The sequence below is a fragment of the Bombus terrestris genome, chromosome 5, assembly GCF_910591885.1.
Source record: "Bombus terrestris chromosome 5, iyBomTerr1.2, whole genome shotgun sequence".
NCBI lineage: Eukaryota > Metazoa > Arthropoda > Insecta > Hymenoptera > Apidae > Bombus > Bombus terrestris.
Window position 1 is genome coordinate 9,315,649 of NC_063273.1, and position 8,309 is coordinate 9,323,957.

The 8,309-nt window shown below is 39.4% G+C and overlaps 1 long non-coding RNA gene across 1 annotated transcript; it reads left to right on the forward strand.

Moving 5' to 3' along the window:
• Positions 1-5,350: 5,350 nt before the first annotated feature.
• On the forward strand, positions 5,351-7,994 carry LOC125385190. Its single transcript, XR_007224200.1, has 2 exons — positions 5,351-6,969; positions 7,044-7,994. It is a non-coding gene; the product is annotated as an uncharacterized LOC125385190 (long non-coding RNA).
• Positions 7,995-8,309: the final 315 nt, after the last annotated feature.

Below are 8,309 nucleotides of genomic sequence, written 5' to 3' on the forward strand. Positions count from 1 at the left end.
AGATTAACAACGCACTTAAGGAGCGTTTTAACGATAGAAAAACACAATTGGTTGGGAAATGATCAAAACTACGTAATAGGAATCAAGCTTCATTATAAGATAAAACGTATAACGTTTCAAGTGTTGTAATCATAGGTGAGATCAGGCCATAAAATGTTAAAACTGTTCTCGTGTTTTTGAAGCTTCGAAGAATGTGAATAAGTTAGTGCTCTCGATATCACTTTCCAAAGTTGGGTTTGTGGGCCTTCTGAAAACTTTCACAAGCCGAAGGCGGTCTCTTTTCCCTGGAAAACAAAAGCAGAATCCGAATCGGTGGTGGCCGAGCATGACAATAAAGAAGGCCTGCCGGGTGAATTTCGTTCGTTCCCTTAAAAGCCAGCCTCCTCGGATCATTATCACAACCGAGGACAGCTATCGACCCGACCTTCGAGTTTTTACGTTCGCGGATTATATTATAGCGCTTCTCACGTTTCTCGATACGCAGCCTGAAAAGAACTACCTGCCCGAGGCCATCCCCTCGATTACATGTACACGGTGTCCCGAGCCGAAAATGTCTTCCATACTTCTTTCAATCGTGACATTATGTGTTCGAAACAGTCGGTATTATTTTATCCAAGATTCTTTTATTGCAAATATCGAAATTGAACAAAATTCACAGTTTCTTTACGCTATTACGTTACTTTCGTTTAAAACATAACGTCCTCTTGAATCATTGTTTACAGAGTTTAATAAGAACAGCTACACGCGAGATTATTCCAAAAACCATATATTATGGCGAATAAAATTGTGCGAGTAAAAGTAATATTTAAATTAAATTCACATTTACATCGAATGAAACATAAGAAACATTTTTTCGTATTAAACGATCGAAATTACAATCAGAAAATTCCTACTATTTTCGAAACTAAATTTAAAACACTTTCCACATTCGACTGCTCCACAAAACATTTGTTCACATCAAACTATTAAAACTACAATTGAAAAATTTCTATTGTTTCGTGGGGCTATACTTAAAACACACGATCTGCTCGAAAAACTTTCGTTTACACCAACCTATTAAAATCACAATCGGAAAGTTGCTGCTATTTCCGAAATTGAATTCAAGACACATTCCACACTTAATAAGAAAACAATCTTCTGCAAGAACGTTTGCTCGTACCAAACTATAAAAATCACGATCAGTATCTTTTGCTACATTCGAAACTAAATTTAGACCCTCCACATCCAATAAAACGTACGTACAATCTCATCCAAAAACAGTCTCATCTACAAAAATTACAGTTCCTACAATTTCCAGTTTGAAAGAAACTCTGGCTCGATAAATTCGAGTTCGCCTTAAAACGAACGAAACCGACCGGCGAGTTTTACTCGCGCGTTAACTTATTTTATCATTTCCGCGCCGGGATTCGGCGATTCCCTCCGAATACGCCAACAATATTAATCGCGATAATCCGGCCGCCAGTTACGGCAATAACGAACGCTGTTTATAGACGTGGAGAGAGGAGCTAAGGATCGTGAACTACCCAATGCCGGTTCGCCATATTGTAACCCCGAATTACTGTAAACGCTTTAATTCCCGGCGACGCCGGGTCGAAGATGCGCCGGATCCCTGGCTAATTACCGATTCCCTGCGCGGCGTCTTGTATCCGATTACCGTCGTTCGATCGTGAAAGCACCAAACACCACGCGAATTTCGGAGGCGTACGTAAAGCCGAGCGTACGTGCAGGATAAAAATGTGTTAACGATAATTCAACTCGATCGCTTCTTTTCGGTACTCTGGCATCACCGCAAGAAAAGAGAAAAAGAAGAGGAAGAGACCTAAGGATTTACCTTAATATGCGAGCGGTACGATTCTGGGAAATGTTTCGGTATATCGAGGCTACGTTAATGTTTCAGACTCGTTGAATTGTAGAGGTTGGTTCAGGTAAATTTGGCGATAGAAGTGAAGGGTGAAAAGCGAGGATGGTTAGCGTGGTGGGGGTTGTGTTACCGAAGCATTGCGCGACCAGTTAATTCGAAATTGGCTATAGTGACTCGATATTGCAGAAACGCATATAACTTTCAAACTCTTTCAGTTATTCAGGAAATTTGTCCAGGATAAATTTTCAATATTCCGATAGATCCTGTTCTTAACTCTGCCAACGTTTTGTAGTCTTTAAGCCAATTGTATCTTTCTATGGTTGAGAAATTGAGGCAAGGATACAGAATAATTGTTACCGATACGTGTAATTTCTCGTTTCGAGCTTTTCTTAAAAGTAGTCTCCCATTGTCAAACATTGCAATTTTATTCGTCTCTTAAAACAGGAACAATACTCGAATGTATAAATTTATGAATCACAGCCAAGTTACATATAAATTTCAACAATTTGCACTCTTCGTTAGAAGCTCCATTATAGGCTTTATCTTCGTTGAAAGCTAAAGGATGGTTGAAATGTAGTTATTAAAGTTGCATTGTCCGCGTTAGCCTTTGAGGTGGAGAGAATCGAAGGAGGGAAATGGAAGAGGCAGGTCGCCTGAGCAAAGAGAAAGAGAAAGAGAGGAGAGAAGGCCGTGAAAACGATGTCAGCACGGTCGAGGAGACAAACGGAGGCGGGGGCAGTGAAAGAGTTTAACCGGGTTCGGTTTTCTCCTCGGCCCATGCGATCTCGATCGCCTCGATCTGTAGCCGGTAGCTGGACGTAGAATAAAAAAGGAAAAATATTCACGAGCCCGCGCGCAGATTTTTGCATGGGGAGTCTCGCCGAGACACGGTCGTGGCTCCCAGAATGCATCCCTTTGTGCGTCCACTCGGGCTACGAGAGATTCATTGTGTGCAACTTGCGAACTTCCTATCCCTTTGTTTTACATTAGGTTAAAAAGCGGAGAGTAGAGGTTCAATTTCTTTTGAAAATGTTTCAAAATGTTAATTCGAAAATGTTTGTTTAAGGGTACATATCATAGTTGGTTACTTGAGTCATACCCTAAGGAAAAATAATTGATCTCATCGAAGTTAACCGTTTGATTCGGATTGATTTATATGGAAAATGATTGAAAAGGTTGATAAATGGACTGCTTTTTTAATATCAAGATTTTAGCGGAAGAGAAATGAAAAAATTTGAATTCATTGTAGAAAAAGAATATCTTCGAGGCGCTTATTACCATACGTGGCATGATCGTTCGACAACACGTTAATTTTAATCAACAACGTGTTGCCGCAAACGATTGAAGAATCGCGTGAACCATTAGAATAAGCAGTCTGAATATACATATATATCTATATTTCCATCTGCATCTATTATTATAATAATTCGTATACTGAATACGGTACTATATCTTTTAGTCACTATATTATCGACCAGCCACTAATCTGCATACCTATATATTCAATCAATAAAATGAAAAACAGTAATCAACTATAATTTCTTCTCCTTTTCACGAGCAAAGAGAAATCCGATTATAGAGGATTAAGTACAATCTGTCATTAAACTCGAACACCCAAGAACGTCCATTCATCTTCAAACTGCACCAAACAGGAGAAAGTTCCAAACCTCCCAACTCCCTATACGTACGAACACATATACACTCCTGTTCAAAAGTTTAGAGCATGTTAGGGCTTCGAGAGAAATAACTACTTCATTAAAAGTAAAAATAAATATTACGGTGTTACTATTCTACGGTGTTGAAACTGCAGTTCATTATGTATATTTAGAAATAACACTCGCAATTATAATGTTCTTATTTCACGGAAAAATGTACAGAACTTGTAAAAAGTAAAAGGTGGCTCAAACTTTCGAATGAGAAATACACACCATGTATACGCTTCTCTTTTCACATGTACTTATAAATAGACAGCAGATATGTATGTAACTTTATAGTTTTATGGAGATAATTAAACAAGTGAAACTCAGCAAGAAAATTATCTTTTATATTAAACATTATAACGGATATTATACTTCGGATATTTTATATACACAGATTGTCCCCAATTTCAATGTCAAAATTTCGGGGGCACGTAAGGGGCCGATAAAAAAGAACAAGGAAAGAAGATCCTTCGAGATTTACTCGGTTTTGCCTCATTTTAGAGGAAATTGCGAAAGATAATGGCAAAAAGTTCTCGTTCTCTCACTTATTTATCCTGACAAACGGAATCGTAACTGCAGTGCACCAAAGCAATAATATCAAGCTGCAATTATCGAATCAAATGAATATTAAAGCCCAGCAAGAGCCCAGCATTTTGTTATCACAGTATCTTTGTTAAATAGACGATACCATATATAAATAAACGTAAATAGATAAGTGAGAAACAGAAACTTTTTGGCCATTCTTTCTTTTTTTATTTTCTCCAAAACGCAGCAAAAATTAGCGAATCTCTCAAAAGGACGCTTTTTCACGTTCGTGTTAAAAAGAACACGTTCCCGAAGTTCTGACATTTAAGTTGGGGACAGCACGTATCTATTTGCTAATTACGTGCGTTCTATGCATATTTGCATCTTCGAATTTCACACAGATGCAAGAAAATTCGCAGTTTACTTGCGAAACACACCAGTGACTTTGATCACCGCGGATGAAAAATAATCGCGTTGGCGTGTTGTGACCATTGTGAGGCGGCCGAGGAAAGCGAACGCGCGCGGTCTCAACGCGGCGGAATCCTCTTTCCTCGAAGCTCGCGGAATATACGCGACGAGGGAACGGCGTGCACGTATCGCATCGGATTTCACGTGGCGTTTGCGGTTCGTCCGGCAATGGATACCCCGGTTATGGGTTACGTTTACGAGCGTCCATCGCAGCTTCTCGACGTAATTTTAACTGTGAACGATGGAAATTAGCCTGCTTAAACAGAGGCACGAAGAGGGAAGAGAAGGTTCGATGCGGAATTTCGCGCACGAAATTGCGGTTATCGCGACAGGTTCGTTCCGTGAATCGCGCTGATCGGCCATTCTTATATCTCAATCAGCCTGTTCCAGCCACGTTGCGTGTCGAGACGAGTAACGTCTCCCTCGTGGGCTTTAATGGCTATTATGCATGGATATATTATTATGGTTTGATGCGTTTTAGGTACGATAGTGGAGGAAAACTTCCTTTCTCACGTTCGTAGTTTGATACTGGCAGGATGATTATTTGTAGCGTGATATTATGTTGGTGCGAAAGCTCGCGATAACGATATTTCCCAATTCGAATATTCTTAATATCGTTCCCCGATTTGAAAAAAAACCAATCTTTATATTTTTCGCTTCTAATACTCCCAATATCTTTCTCTGATTCAAAACCCAATCAATCCTCCGATCAGTTAATATTTTCTAACCATATTTACTGCCTCGATGTCCCAATGTGCCAATTAAAATTCTCTCAAATAGAAAATCCCCGACTGAAAAGAATTTCCAACACGCACTTTCAAAAGAACGAATTTCAACTAAATCCACTACTCGTTCAGAAAAAAAAGAACGTTCCATCACTCTGAAATCCCAAAATTATTCATCGCCAACCATTTCAAAGCCAAGGGATCCAACACATAAAACACCCATCCACCCACGCGATGCAACGCTAAAACCTTCTGAAAACTGATCAAACAGTATTATAACAAATTCGAACAGTAACGCGTACTACCCTGACGGCCTCGTGTGGGCAGTAGAGAGGAACACGAGCGTGTCTGGCTAAAGTTAGCTTGTCGCAGCTGCAGCTGGCGCGAACGCGTAGGATTCGCTAGTACATAAAGCGTGACAACGTCCGCTTCCTCGGTGCTAGACCCACGCTGTTCCTTCCCCTTGGCTCGCGTCCTGGCCAGCAACCGCGCGTAACGCGAGATTTCTTCGCGAAAACCAGCTCGCTTATACGTGTAACGCGCTTGTCCCTATCAACGAGTAAGTAATTACTCACGATGAACCGCGACCAACCATCTCTCTCTATTAAAAGGTAAGATAGACAGAGGCGCAGGAAAGACATAGAAGCGCGCAAGTTGATCCGATCACGCGAAATTACCAGATAAATTGGCTCGGATGTAATCGGAAACTTAATGGCCGCGATTAACCCCTCGACAAGGAAATTGCGGCTTAGGCCGGTGACGAGCTGCTCGCTTTTGCTTAGAAATTGTGCTGGCATGCTTGGCTCTTTCTTTTTCTCCTCGCTCTTCATTTCTTTCTTTCTTTTTCAAAGATTCCTACAGTTCCTTTTTAATGGACGCGCGAATATCGACTATTGTAATTGCAAGAGAACGATTTTTCGGTTCGCAGATAAAAGAAAAGGTTTAACTTTGATTGGCCCGATGTTTGATATTAATTGCGTGACTTGAACGTGCGATGAGAAGGTTTTTACGGACGAGTCGATGGTTCCGTTCGAATCGCATTTTTATTTTCACCTTTATCGTGATTGAAACGGTGTACCAATAAGATGCACACTTTTTCAGTTTCGATTAATCGAGCATGTGATTGCAGGGATCTGTATTATCGGTTAGCTAGGTATTTTATCAGAGAATGAAATGTAATGTAAATAAACAGAGATTGCTCTTCTTTCTTAAAAAGTAGCTTCACTAAAGGCGAGGATTTTTCCCTTCTCTTAGTTAGAAAGAACCCATTGATATCATTCAACGAAAGGATAAAGAAAAGTTAATCTGTATCTAAAAACTCAGGGTTTCTTACTTTTGTGTAAAACATGGAACTTGGCGTTTTATCAAAACGTTATATAAGTTCTCTCGTTTTCGTCCAATTCACGCAGTATCAGTCGATTCTTCAGATGACCCTGATGGCGCCATCTACCAGGAAACCCAAAGACTGCGCGAAAATTCACCCTCGAAGAATCTTTCCTATCTGTCCAGTACCGATTAAGTATTCAAATGTATTCCCATCGATCTATCAATTTTCTCTTCCTATGAGATTTATTGCTGATATTCAAATCTGACGACGCTGAAGTTGGTAATTAATTCAAACTCAATGAAAGAAGTCATCGTGGATTCTATCGTGGATCGCAGACAAGAAGGGATTAACGCATCTATTTACGTAACTAAACGGTTTTTGCAAATTAATTCAGCCTTCCCGCTGACAAACGGAAAAATTCTTTACACGCCTCTCAGTTTTACAGTCGCGACGGTCCCTCAGGTGAAACGCATTACGAGGGAAGTCCAACAGCGAAACGACCGAGAAGAAAGGCGACCCGGGATCCGCGTGGACATTTTTTCGCGAAAACACGCGTTTCTGGATAATCGAAGGCAGAAGAAGAACTCCGACAATGGCATCGTCCCGAAGAGGATCGATAAACGAGCAAGACATTCAACGACCCTCTTCCCTAAATGGCCACGATGAGACTGATACCATTAAGGGCATGGCGCGAGTTACGCTTCCATTCGCACAAACTCGTTGGAATCACAATCGAATCCCCGTAATGATCGATCTCTGTAGAACGAAAGAAACACATCTAAAGAGATTCTCATTTTTCTTTGGAATATCAACACTAGGAGGAACCAAGCTTTATCATTTTTGCAAAGTAACCTTGATATATTTTAATCTCTGCAATCGTGCAAATATTTTCGACTAAATTAATTTTGTCTTTTGTTGGAAATGGAAACATCATCAAGTCGTATTGATTTGATCATAATCATTTATGTGTGGTACATCTAGATATACCGTTATTTAGGAGTCGTAGGATAGTTGTTATATCGGTTTTTAAATTGGAAAAGATCAAGTATTCAATAGGGAAATCCGGATATATATGATAAGGTATAAGTTGATCCAAATTAGATAATGTATTTATGTATTATAACGTAGTATAGTTAGTTTAAATGAACAGATCAATAGTAATAAAGATAACAGAATAAACGTTAATAGCTTTATTGAAACTCGCGTGCAATTGAAAATTCATAATTTACTTCCGATATCGAAATTTTACTAAAAATAAAAAGATGCGCTAAGATTCAGAAATAGTACATATTGAAAGCTGGTAATTCTAGCGTTGATATTAGAAATACAAGATTTTGGAAGGGGAAGGGAGAGACAAAATATGATACTTACCTGATTGTCCTTTCTTTTTTCTTATGCAAAAAATTTACAAATGTTACATCTCTTCGTTCGAGTCTTTTTTCTTATTGGTTGATTATTTGTGTGTAGTGAAAATGTTCAAACGAAGTAGGTAGAAATGATGTAGCTGTTGATTCGTGGATCGTGTAGATGGCGTCTCTGGTAAGGGCACGCATCATACTTCCGATCATACAAACAAACGATAAGAATTCATGGTAATCCGAAAGAATTGCAAATTTCATATCGAATACTTGGAAAATTTAATTTACAAGGGTTAAGCGCGTTTGAGCATTATTTTCATAAAACTGAACTCAAATTGCGAGCAC